The sequence below is a fragment of the Falco peregrinus genome, chromosome 21, assembly GCF_023634155.1.
Source record: "Falco peregrinus isolate bFalPer1 chromosome 21, bFalPer1.pri, whole genome shotgun sequence".
Classification (NCBI taxonomy): Eukaryota; Metazoa; Chordata; class Aves; order Falconiformes; family Falconidae; genus Falco; species Falco peregrinus.
This window is the reverse complement of record NC_073742.1, coordinates 262,355-276,077: the sequence shown is the minus strand read 5'-3', so window position 1 is coordinate 276,077 and position 13,723 is coordinate 262,355. Positions and strand designations below refer to the sequence as shown.

Sequence of the window (13,723 nt, the reverse complement as noted above, 5' to 3'; positions counted from 1 at the left end):
TTAGGGCACGAGACAGAAGCGGTGGCCTGTCCTACCTGGCCCTATATAATATATATATGTATGTATGTGCGTACAATATTATATATATATAAAATTCTTTTTAGATCCACGGGATGGATTACGCAGTAATCAAGGCTGACCACCAATTCCACCGACACCTCATTGGCAAGTGTGAAGAGGAAGATGAAGCCCAAGGCTCACAGTATCGGTGGATCTCATTTGATGGTGCCTCCGTGTGGTGTGGCTAGTCAGCTGAATACCTGAATGCCGGATGGGATGGCGATGATTATAGTGGCGGAGATGAAGTATGCTCGGCTGTCTACGTCTATTCCTACAGTGAATATGTGGTGGGCTCATACGACAAAGCCCAGGAATCCAATCGATAGTATAGCTCAGACTATTCCTATGTAGCCGAATGGTTCTTTTTTGCCTGCGTAATACGTTACAACATGTGAGATGATTCCAAAGCCGGGAAGGATTAAGATGTAAACTTCCTGGTGGCCAAAGAATCAGAACAGGTGCTGGTAGAGAATGGGGTCTCCCCCTCCAGCGGGGTCAAAGAATGTAGTGTTTAGGTTTCGGTCGGTCAGTAGTATGGTGATGCCGGCGGCCAGGACTGGAAGTGAGGGCAATAGGAGTACGGATCATACGAATAGGGGAGTTGGATATTGCGATAAGGCAGGGGGGGTTATGTTAATGGCTGTTGTGTTAAAGTTGATGGCCCCTAAGATGGAAGACACACCTGCGAGGTGTAGGGAGAAGATGGCTAGGTGTACTGAGGCGCCAGCATGGGCTAGGTTGCCTGCTAGGGGCGGGTATATGGTTCATCCTGTTCCGACTCCAGCTTCTACTGTGGAGGACGCTAGGAGCAGTAGGAAGGACGGAGGAAGTAGTTCAGAAACTGATGTTGTTTATGCGGGGGAATGCTATGTCTGGGGCTCCAATTATAAGGGGGACTAGTCAGTTTCCAAACCCTTCGATTATAATGGCTATAACTGTGAAGAAGATTCTTACGAAGGCATGGGCGGTGATGATGACATTGTAGATTTGGTCGTCTCCTAGGAGAGTTCCTGGTTGGCCAAGTTCTGCTCGAATAAGGAGGCTGAGGGCGGTACTCGGCTATGCCTGCCCATGCTCCGAAGAGTAGCTATAGGGTGCCGATGTCATTGTGGTTTGTTGAAACTAGTCATCGGTTGATGAAGGTCACGGGTCAGATGGCTGAGTGTTTAGGCGTTAGGCTGTAGTCCTTTTTACAGAGGTTGAATTCCTCTTCTTATCGACTCTGTGGTGAAGTTCATGTTGAGTTGCAAACTCATTGATGTACGCTGAGAGTGTGCCGGAGTCTGGTAGACAGAAGCTCGTTGGTTTGAGCGTCTAGCTGTTAATTAGAAGTTTATGGGATCGAGGCCCGTCTGTCTAGGCTTATCGTGGAGGCCCTAGCTGCATTAGAGTATCTGCGTTGCATTTAGATGGTGCAGGTTTAGTGTCCTGCGGGCCTTAGTGGTGGTGGCAGAAACTAAGAGGATTTAACTCTTAGTTAAGGCTTTGAAGGCCTTCGGTTTGGTAGGCAGGGGATCCTAAGTTTCTTAGGTAACGGTCAGGATTGCGGGAGAAGGGGGGAGAAGGAGGACTGACAGAGAAATTAAGGTAGCAATTGGTGTGCCTGTGGATTTGTTATTGTATCATTGTTTTATGAAGCTTGTAGTGTTTGGTGGGAGTGTGATTGTGGAGCAATATGCAAGGCGTAGGTAGAAAAATAAACCTAGTAGGGAGAGTATTGAAATAATTATGGCTGCGGTTGATATCTCTTGCTTAGTTAGTTCCTGGATAATGAGTCATTTTGGTAAAAAGCCAGTGAGTGGGGGCAGGCCGGCTAGGGATAGTAGTGCTAGCGTCAAGGATGCGTTTAGTGATGGTATTTTTGTTCAGGAGGTTATTATTGTGGATAGTTTTGAGGAGTTGGTTGTGTTGAGGGCTAAGAAAATGGAGGCGGTTCTTAAGGAGTATAGGTAGAAGGTTATTAATGTTAGCTTGGGGTTGTATATGAGGATGATGGTTATTCAGCCTAGGTGGGCGATCGATGAGAAAGCTAGGACTTTTCGGATTTGTGTTTGGTTGAGTCCTGTTGGCCCTCCGATGGCTGCGGATGCAATGGCCACGGTTGTCAGTAGGAGTGGGTTCAGTGAGGGGGCAGTTAAGAAAAGAAGAGTGAGTGGGGGGAGTTTTATTCATGTAGAGACGAGTAGGGCAGTGGTTATAGGTGAGCCTCGTATGACCTCTGGACATCAGAAGTGAAAGGGTACTAGGCCTAGTTTTATTGCGACTGCTGTAGTTAGTAGTAGGGAGGCTGTTGGGTGGCTTAGTCGCGGAATGTCTCATTGTCCGGTGAACTGTGCGTTGATTGTGCTTGAGAAGAGGATTAATGCGGAGGCGGTTGCTTGGACGAGAAAGTATTTGATCGCAGCTTCCATAGCTCGAGGGTGGTGTGATTTTGAAAGGAAGGGGATAATGGCAAGGGTGTTGATTTCTAGGCCAGGCCAGGCTAGCAGTCAGTGGTTGCTTGAAATTGTGATGGTTGTTCCTAGTAGAAGGCTTAAGGAGAACGTTAGTTTTGTGACGGGGCTCATTTAGTAGAGGAAGAGGTTAAACCATCATTTTCGGGGTATGGGCCCGATAGCTTTTGTTTAGCTGACCCTACTGGGAAGTAATATAAGGGGAGTATGGAGCGCTTTGATCTCTTCTGTGCAGGTTCAATTCCTGTCTTCCTAAGGTTTTCAACGGAGGCAATGGGATTCGGACATAGAGACGGTCTCCGGTTCACCTCAAACAGGAGAACTGAATGCAGTTGTTCGTGTTTTCCGAGAATGGAATGTACCGCTCCACCTTGTTACTGATTCTGCTTATGTTGCAGGTATTGTTCCACGAGCTGAAGCTTCTGTGCTGCGGAGTGTTTCGCATTCACAACCCTTTACCCTGTTACAGGAACTTATTTTCCTTTTGGACTCTCGATCTGCGCCTTATTTTGTTATGCATATTAGGTCTCATACCTCGCTACCTGGTTTTCTTGCAGAAGGCAATCGACGAGCTGACCTATTGCCGTGACCAGTTCAAGTACTGCCAGACCGTATTGCACAAGCTAAGCGAAGTCACTCTTTTTTTCCATCGAAACGCCGGAGCTCTTAAGCGACAGTTTGGCCTTGCTGCTCAACAAGCATCAAGTATTATTGCTGTCTGTCCCGATTGTCAAAAACATTCTTTCCCATCAGTTGCTGCAGGAGTTAATCCTAGAGGATTACAAAGCCTACCGTTAGGGCAAACAGATGTCACGCATGATTCTGAATTTGGTAGCCTTAAATATATCCACTCTTCCATTGATACATTTTCAGGTGCCTTGGTTGCCTCGTGTCACACAGGAGAAAAGGCACGAGCTGTTCGTAGACATTTAATGCGTGCTTTTGCTGCTTTAGGTATCCCCTTAAGCTGGACCGTTATCGGTCTTTATCTTTACGTTTCAACAACTGTAAAAACCTCTTTTGCCCTATGGGGTAGAACTCATATTACCGGCATTGCTCATTCCCCCACCGGTCGATCTCTCATTGAAGGGTCTCATCGGTCTCTGAAACGTTTATGACAACAACAAAAAGGGGGAATGGGCATGGCTATTCCCGAGGAACGGTTACAGAAAGCGTTGTATGTTTTTAATTTTTTGAATTGTTCTTGAATAGATAACGACCCACCGATAGGTCGACGTTTCACTGCAGCTACCTTCGTCGAGGCACGGGTTAAAGGCCCGGTATCGGTCCGAGATGCAGAAACAGGTAAAATTATGGGACCATATCCTCTTGTTACACGGGGAAAAGGTTATGCTTGTGTCTCTACAGAAAAAGGACCTAGATGGATCCCAGCGAAGAATGTCAGACCATTCCGTGAACCTTTACCGCAGGCAGCTGATACCGACACCGACGCTACAGAATGAAATAAAAACTGTGTGAGGATGACTGTTTTGCATTAATGTTAGCTACCCAAAATCAGGACATAGGATATAGATTTCGCTTTTTACAGCGCCTAGAACGAGCACTATCACCCTGGATCAAGCCACTGAACAGAGGTAATACTCTCGGACCAAGCGGGGGAACGGGACGACTCATTGTCCATGGAACGATGATTCCATTGACACTGATAAGGGGAAGGGAGGATTCATAATGAGAGAACAACTAGGTATTATGAAGGAGAACAGGAACGATAAACATGGTTGTTTAGTGTTTAATAGGTGTCTGCACGCTTGTCGAGATATATAGTTAGGTAACTACAGGAGTGGTTTCTGCCCTGAGCCTGGTGGCGCGCACAGCTGCGGCTTGTGTCCTGGCTCAGAGATGTAAACAGGGGCTTCTCTGTTAGGGTAAAGTGTCTCTCTTTGCATCAAAAGGAGGGAATGAAGGGGATGACCCCAGAGGTATGTTCAGAGAAGGCATGCTATGTTTCGAACTTTTTGACGGAAACGGTTCTTGTTTGGTGTGCCCTTCCGCCTACGTATAACCTTAATCCAAAAGAAGGTGATGTTGTTTACACTTTGCATGTCGAGCATTGTCTTTCTGTAGATGCTAATGTAGTAGGAGGCTAGGATGGGAACGTGTCGCAGCGGTTCTTCTCTTATGCAGAGTAACAGCAGGGAAAGCATTAAAGAGTTAAATCACCTTGTTTGGTAGGCAGTTAAGCATGTGAGTCAAAATTGCCGCTGCTTTTTGTTGTTGGTTCAAGGACGTGGCTGTGAGGATTTTGATGGTATGTGCTGCGTGGATTTTAGGCGCCCCACTGCAGCAACATGTTATCAAAATCTGAGAAAATTTCAGCCTTTTCTGGCATCCATTCCCTCGATTGGCAGTATTGTTTGTTTGCTATTACCTTGGTTGCTGTCATGTTTGCAAGGGCCCTGCGGAACATGGCAAACCTGGTACTAGCTGTTCAAAAACAAAAAGGGGAAATTGTAGAATTGTACGGAACAAAGGCAGTGGGTTATTTTGACAGTGATAATATGTCTTAGTTGGTTTTTTATTTGTTCTGTTGCTTAGGCCTTGTTTTTCCTCGTTCGCTTTCAAAGGTTCTTTTGTGCAACAGGAAGGGGGAGGTGCAGGAGCGGGCTGGAAACTAGGACCACGCGTGGCAATGGGTCAGCTGAGGGGAGTGTGCTCGAGCTTGTCTAGACAACAATTAACAACATGATGGGGCATGTTTACAGAGCACAGGGGAGTGGGAGACGGATGGCGCCAAGGAAAGGTAACACCTTGCTGTTAAGTGCCGGTAGTTAACCACCAATCAGGGATTGCCTAGTATGCAAGGCTTAGCCTCAAGAAGCAATTGGTTTAAAACGCGCAGCTTCTGCAAGCGTATAAAACCTCGTGCTTCTGCACAACGCATTGACATTTGCTTGCATCAAGCTGCGTCCCGTCTCTTCATTGGCCACAGTCAGGTTTACTAGGATCATCTTTCGGTTGGCCTTAGGGGTATCTCGGGCTTACGACAGCTTAGTTGTGTTTCGGTTTCCTAGTTATTCTGACAGGCTCTGGTCCGCTCTCTACGCCGTGTGACTGTTGGCTTGGGTTTCTGGTGTGACCGCGGCGGCTGGCACGAGATTTACCAACCCTGAAGGCTGCCGTGACTAAGTCAAGCTTGCGCTTCTTGCTTACTGTTAATTACTGCTGAGTGCCCGTGGGGGTGTGGCTGAGCAAGGCGTCTTGGGCTACAGTTGGTAGCGTGTGCCTGATGCCTGCTCCTTCGGTCTTAGCAGGAGGCCTAGGGCATTTACACTGGGCCGCAGATACTTGCACGTCTAGGTCTAGCAGGAGCCAACCGTAAGGTTAGGGCTAAGTCTTTTGTCCTCGGCTTTCATATTGGACGCCATCTTGGCATCTTCAGTGCCACGCTTTGGATTGTAAGCTACGGGGACGTGGTTTCGTTGGTTTTGTTGGTTTCGTTGGCTGTTTGGGCGCCTATAGTCTTAGGGGCGTGTGTGTATGGGGGGTTTGGGTTAATATGATTTTAGTGCTGAGGTTTTGGGTAGGTGGTGTTTATGGGATAGATAAGATGTTAAGGAGAAGGCTAGGTTTGAGCGGTAAAGGTGTTAGAGGTTCTCGTGGTTGAATTGTACAGCAATAGTTTGTCAAGCTGTAGGTCCCGGGGAGGTGCCGGGCGAGAACATACAGGTCGAATAACTTCCCATCCACCTTCACACAAACTGTTTAACGTTGATTTTCGTCTGATGTTAAACCCAGAAGAAGCGAACAACCCTTACCGGCGCTTACTGTGTTTACAGATGGATTGGGCCAATCGCATAAATCTGTTCTTCTGTGGTGGGATGATCAACGGAGGCAATGGGATTCGGACATAGAGACGGTCTCCGGTTCACCTCAAACAGGAGAACTGAATGCAGTTGTTTGTGTTTTCCGAGAATGGAATGTACCGCTCCACCTTGTTACTGATTCTGCTTATGTTGCAGGTATTGTTCCACGAGCTGAAGCTTCTGTGCTGCGGAGTGTTTCGCATTCACAACCCTTTACCCTGTTACAGGAACTTATTTTCCTTTTGGACTCTCGATCTGCGCCTTATTTTGTTATGCATATTAGGTCTCATACCTCGCTACCTGGTTTTCTTGCAGAAGGCAATCGACGAGCTGACCTATTGCCGTGACCAGTTCAAGTACTGCCAGACCGTATTGCACAAGCTAAGCGAAGTCACTCTTTTTTTCCATCGAAACGCTGGAGCTCTTAAGCGACAGTTTGGCCTTGCTGCTCAACAAGCATCAAGTATTATTGCTGTCTGTCCCGATTGTCAAAAACATTCTTTCCCATCAGTTGCTGCAGGAGTTAATCCTAGAGGATTACAAAGCCTACCGTTAGGGCAAACAGATGTCACGCATGATTCTGAATTTGGTAGCCTTAAATATATCCACTCTTCCATTGATACATTTTCAGGTGCCTTGGTTGCCTCGTGTCACACAGGAGAAAAGGCACGAGCTGTTCGTAGACATTTAATGCGTGCTTTTGCTGCTTTAGGTATCCCCTTAAGCTGGACCGTTATCGGTCTTTATCTTTACGTTTCAACAACTGTAAAAACCTCTTTTGCCCTATGGGGTAGAACTCATATTACCGGCATTGCTCATTCCGCCACCGGTCGATCTCTCATTGAAGGGTCTCATCGGTCTCTGAAACGTTTATGACAACAACAAAAAGGGGGAATGGGCATGGCTATTCCCGAGGAACGGTTACAGAAAGCGTTGTATGTTTTTAATTTTTTGAATTGTTCTTGAATAGATAACGGCCCACCGATAGGTCGACGTTTCACTGCAGCTACCTCCGTCGAGGCACGGGTTAAAGGCCCGGTATCGGTCCGAGATGCAGAAACAGGTAAAATTATGGGACCATAACCTCTTGTTACACGGGGAAAAGGTTATGCTTGTGTCTCTACAGAAAAAGGACCTAGATGGATCCCAGCGAAGAATGTCAGACCTTTCCGTGAACCTTTACCGCAGGCAGCTGATAGCGACACCGACGCTACAGAATGAAATAAAAACTGTGTGAGGATTACTGTTTTGCATTAATGTTAGCTACCCAAAATCAGGACATAGGATATAGATTTCGCTTTTTACAGCGCCTAGAATGAGCACTATCACCCTGGATCAAGCCACTGAACAGAGGTAATACTCTCGGACCAAGCGGGGGAACGGGACGACTCATTGTCCATGGAACGATGATTCCATTGACACTGATAAGGGGAAGGGAGGATTCATAATGAGAGAACAACTAGGTATTATGAAGGAGAACAGGAACTGGGGGAAGAAGGGGCAACAGAGCAGAGGTGATGAGGTTTTTGTCACATCCATAGGATGTCTTGGCATGCTTAATTGAACTTGCAGGAGACAAATTGTGTGGCCAGGTGGATGACGCCCCTTGGTTATGAACCTCATCCATAGCATCCTTGAAAAGTCAGCATTAATTTCTTTGGTGCGGGGAAGGAAGGATACTCTTGGTTATAGCTGGAGAGGCATAGAAGTCAGTCTTTTCAATGTTTCATGAGCACAATGCTCTCTTCTCAAAGCAGAGGAATGCTTGTGCTCTGCTGAAGAGCAGAAGTGCTTGTAGCTGACCGCTGGTGAGTCAGTGCCAATACTGGCAGTAGGCAGTTACTTAGGGCACGAGACAGAAGCGGTGGCCTGCCCTACCTGGCCCTATATATTCTAATATAAAATAATGTACATACATACATATATAGATAGATATAAAAAATAGAATTCTTTTTAGATCCACGGGACGGATTACGCAATAATCAAGGCTGACCACCAATTCCACCGACACCTCATTGGCAAGAAAGCAGCTAAACGGTAAGTGGAGTGCCTTTCTAGTCCTTCCCATGCTCACACTCTTCGTGTTTAGTAGATGGTATCAGGGGCTCTGTAGCTCACCCAGTGTGCTGTCTCCATCACATTTCCTCTGCTTTTCTGGAGTGGTGGTGGTACAAGGAGAGAAATGGGCCGTGAGGCCTTGCGATGGCTTTAACGGGTGAAAGTACCTTGGGAGCCTGAACAGTAGTGGAATTACTTTGATGTGTCCTGGAGGATTTTTTTTTTTTTTTTTTTTTTTTCCACACGTTGCTCTGTGCGAATGACATTTTAGCAGCCAGTTGTGGGTGGTGGAAATGTGCTTGGTGAGCTTCTCCCTGTAGAGGAATGAAGGCGGTGGGTTGATTAGCATTGATAACACGCAGCTGTGGCCTTGCCTCAGAGGCAGTGGGTTGATTGACATGGACGATGTGCAGGTGTAGCTGGTTCCCGCTAAGGGGTTAAATAGCCCTGTGGCTTGTGGGAGAGGGTGTCAGCTGGAGGAGGAGCAGTGTGGTCTGGCCTCTGGAGGAAGGTGCTACAGCACCGGCAGTAGAATATGGCCAACGCTAAAGCCTTGTTGCGGTCTGCTAGTTTGATAGCACTGCAACGTGTCCCCAGCCAAGAGTTTGGGGTAGAAAGGAACGATTATCCTCTGCTCTAAATGTGATACTGTTTGGGGAAGAAACACGCCTCGCTCTGACAAGGGAACAATGGGCTCTGTAGATGCCACGGTATTTACTTGGACAGGCTCTCGTGTGGCACAGGCCTGCTCTCGCTGAACTCCAGGGGGAAGAGGCAATTTCCCCTGGCTCAACCCTACCCCACTGAGCCCTTCCCAGAGGCGGCTTTACTTCTTCAACAGCCTCTGAGCAGTGATAATCAAGGTGCCTTGCTTCCAGGTCTTTGCCTAGCAGACGGCGTCACCACAGTCCTTGCCTCGAAGTGAACAGGATGAAGGATCTGTACAAGGTGTCTGTGCGCATTCCCCCGGACAACGAGAAGAGCAACCCGATCAGAATTGAAGGAGACCCACAGGGGGTCCCAGAGGCCAAGAAAGAGCTGCTGGAATTCGCTTCCCGTATGGTGAGTGGGTAGGATGTGATGTTTGGGAGACTGCAGAGTTTGGGCTCTCGTGTTCCCTTGTAACCTTCTGGTGCGAGTGTGTGCCCCTTGCCCACGGAGCACTTGGATCTCAGGACAAGTGCAAGTTCCTCTTCACAAATGTCTTCCCCTGTTCCCTCGGGTAGCCCTTCTCTGTCAACGCAGAGTGAATTTGGTCTGGAGAAAAGAGGGACAGTGCTGGCAAGTAAACCGTCGGGCAGCAAACCGCTAAGTCAAAGTAGATGGCTCTCCGGCTGAACACTCAGTGTGCCCTCTGTTCCCATCAGGAAAATGAACATGCTGCGGACCTAATCGTTGAGCAGAAATTCCACCGGACCATCACTGGGCAGAAGGCTGAGCGGATCTGGGAAATCCGGGAGCAATTCCCAGAGGTAAGGCTTGGTAGGAGAGGAGGAATCCAGAGGGGTTATTTCCTACATGGGTAGTAGGCCTGTCGTCACAGAAGTCGTAACTTTAGTGGCTCTGTAGCGCAAGTGTCTGAGAAGATAGTTCTTTTAGCCAGAGGCCGCTAACACGGTTCCCCTTTTCTGAATGGGAAAAGGGCATGTGTAGGATCCCCCCAACCTTTGCATGTGTCTGACACAAGGGTTCTTGCTTTTGCTTGAGCTAACTATAAATGACCGCTCCTGCAGGTTATCATCAACTTCCCAGACCCTGCACACAAGAGTGACATCGTCCAACTCCGAGGTCCCAAAAACGAGGTGGAGAAGTGCACCGAGTACATGCAAAAGACGGTGGCAGACCTGGTAAGGAGGTCTTCTGCCTGCACTTCCCTCCTACGTGCCTGGATAACCCTGGGGCAAAGCAGAGCTCTACTGGCTTGGGTAGAGCTAAAACACCTCAAGAGGAGGGAGCTGTCGACGCTCTTTTGGCTGAATGGAGGCAGGGGGTAGTACCTGTTATGGGAAGGCTATAGGGGAACGTCCTTGCCTTTGTTTAGTCTTACAAGTCCCTCGTATAGAGAACTTCCTTGGGTCTAAGCCTCTTTTCAAAAGCTCGTTTATCAGAGTTCCTGAAGTCGGGCCTCCCTTGCCACGACAGTGTAATCTTCAGTTCTCCCTTCCTTTCTCCCTTAGGTTGAAAACAGCTTTTCTATTTCTGTCCCCATCTGCAAACAGTTCCACAAGAACATCGTAGGGAAAGGAGGTGCCAACATCAAGAAGGTGAGATATTGCTCCTAACTCAAGTGCTCGTGATGATCACTGCCTGCAGCAAAATCCCACTGGATGCTCTCTCCTGCCCATTGGTGGTGTCCAATATAGCCTGCGAGGGTTTTTCTTCTGACATGGGACGCTTCTGAGATGATTTTTTTTTTTTTTCCCTTTGTGGCAGATCCGTAAAGAAAGCAACACCAAAATTGATCTCCCAGCAAAGAACAGCAACTGGGCGACAATTGTTATCACAGGCAAGAGGGCAAACTGTGAGGCTGCTCGCCACAGGAAAACATCACTTTGGAAGGACCTACAGAAGATGTGCATGTGGCTCAGGAACAGATTGAAGCCATGCTCAAGGAACTGGTGAGCTGGAGTTACTAGTTCCAGTAAGAAACTGGGGGAAGAAGGGGCAACAGAGCAGAGGTGATGAGGTGTTTGTCACATCCATAGGATGTCTTGGCATGCTTAATCGAACTTGTAGGAGACAAATTGTGTGGCCAGGTGGATGACACCCCTTGGTTATGAACCTCATCCATAGCATCCTTGAAAAGTCAGCATTAATTTTTTTGGTGCGGAGAAGGAAGGATTCTCTTGGTTATAGCTGGAGAGGCATAGAAGTCAGTCTTTTCAATGTTTCATGAGCACAATGCTCTCTTCTCAAAGCAGAGGAATGCTTGTGCTCTGCTGAAGAGCAGAAGTGCTTGTAGCTGACCGCTGGTGAGTCAGTGCCAATACTGGCAGTAGGCAGTTACTTAGGGCACGAGACAGAAGCGGTGGCCTGTCCTACCTGGCCCTTTATAATATTTATATGTATGTATGTGCGTACAATATTATATATATATAAAATTCTTTTTAGATCCACGGGATGGATTACGCAGTAATCAAGGCTGACCACCAATTCCACCGACACCTCATTGGCAAGTGTGAAGAGGAAGATGAAGCCCAAGGCTCACAGTATCGGTGGATCTCATTTGATGGTGCCTCCGTGTGGTGTGGCTAGTCAGCTGAATACCTGAATGCCGGATGGGATGGCGATGATTATAGTGGCGGAGATGAAGTATGCTCGGCTGTCTACGTCTATTCCTACAGTGAATATGTGGTGGGCTCATACGACAAAGCCCAGGAATCCAATCGATAGTATAGCTCAGACTATTCCTATGTAGCCGAATGGTTCTTTTTTGCCTGCGTAATACGTTACAACATGTGAGATGATTCCAAAGCCGGGAAGGATTAAGATGTAAACTTCCTGGTGGCCAAAGAATCAGAACAGGTGCTGGTAGAGAATGGGGTCTCCCCCTCCAGCGGGGTCAAAGAATGTAGTGTTTAGGTTTCGGTCGGTCAGTAGTATGGTGATGCCGGCGGCCAGGACTGGAAGTGAGGGCAATAGGAGTACGGATCATACGAATAGGGGAGTTGGATATTGCGATAAGGCAGGGGGGGTTATGTTAATGGCTGTTGTGTTAAAGTTGATGGCCCCTAAGATGGAAGACACACCTGCGAGGTGTAGGGAGAAGATGGCTAGGTCTACTGAGGCGCCAGCATGGGCTAGGTTGCCTGCTAGGGGCGGGTATATGGTTCATCCTGTTCCGACTCCAGCTTCTACTGTGGAGGACGCTAGGAGCAGTAGGAAGGACGGAGGAAGTAGTTCAGAAACTGATGTTGTTTATGCGGGGGAATGCTATGTCTGGGGCTCCAATTATAAGGGGGACTAGTCAGTTTCCAAACCCTTCGATTATAATGGCTATAACTGTGAAGAAGATTCTTACGAAGGCATGGGCGGTGATGATGACATTGTAGATTTGGTCGTCTCCTAGGAGAGTTCCTGGTTGGCCAAGTTCTGCTCAAATAAGGAGGCTGAGGGCGGTACTCGGCTATGCCTGCCCATGCTCCGAAGAGTAGCTATAGGGTGCCGATGTCATTGTGGTTTGTTGAAAATAGTCATCGGTTGATGAAGGTCACGGGTCAGATGGCTGAGTGTTTAGGCGTTAGGCTGTAGTCCTTTTTACAGAGGTTGAATTCCCCTTCTTATCGACTCTGTGGTGAAGTTCATGTTGAGTTGCAAACTCATTGATGTACGCTGAGAGTGTGCCGGAGTCTGGTAGACAGAAGCTCGTTGGTTTGAGCGTCTAGCTGTTAATTAGAAGTTTATGGGATCGAGGCCCGTCTGTCTAGGCTTATCGTGGAGGCCCTAGCTGCATTAGAGTATCTGCGTTGCATTTAGATGGTGCAGGTTTAGTGTCCTGCGGGCCTTAGTGGTGGTGGCAGAAACTAAGAGGATTTAACTCTTAGTTAAGGCTTTGAAGGCCTTCGGTTTGGTAGGCAGGGGATCCTAAGTTTCTTAGGTAACGGTCAGGATTGCGGGAGAAGGGGGGAGAAGGAGGACTGACAGAGAAATTAAGGTAGCAATTGGTGTGCCTGTGGATTTGTTATTGTATCATTGTTTTATGAAGCTTGTAGTGTTTGGTGGGAGTGTGATTGTGGAGCAATATGCAAGGCGTAGGTAGAAAAATAAACCTAGTAGGGAGAGTATTGAAATAATTATGTCTGCGGTTGATATCTCTTGCTTAATTAGTTCCTGGATAATGAGTCATTTTGGTAAAAAGCCAGTGAGTGGGGGCAGGCCGGCTAGGGATAGTAGTGCTAGCGTCAAGGATGCGTTTAGTGATGGTATTTTTGTTCAGGAGGTTATTATTGTGGATAGTTTTGAGGAGTTGGTTGTGTTGAGGGCTAAGAAAATGGAGGCGGTTCTTAAGGAGTATAGGTAGAAGGTTATTAATGTTAGCTTGGGGTTGTATATGAGGATGATGGTTATTCAGCCTAGGTGGGCGATCGATGAGAAAGCTAGGACTTTTCGGATTTGTGTTTGGTTGAGTCCTGTTGGCCCTCCGATGGCTGCGGATGCAATGGCCACGGTTGTCAGTAGGAGTGGGTTCAGTGAGGGGGCAGCTAAGAAAAGAAGAGTGAGTGGGGGGAGTTTTATTCATGTAGAGACGAGTAGGGCAGTGGTTATAGGTGAGCCTCGTATGACCTCTGGACATCAGAAGTGAAAGGGTACTAGGCCTAGTTTTATTGC

The 13,723-nt window shown here is 47.7% G+C and overlaps 1 pseudogene; it reads right to left on the bottom strand.

The window, feature by feature from the left end:
- Positions 1-1,904: 1,904 nt before the first annotated feature.
- On the bottom strand, positions 1,905-2,627 carry LOC129782939 (NADH-ubiquinone oxidoreductase chain 2-like; annotated as a pseudogene).
- Between the last annotated feature and the right edge of the window lie 11,096 nt (positions 2,628-13,723).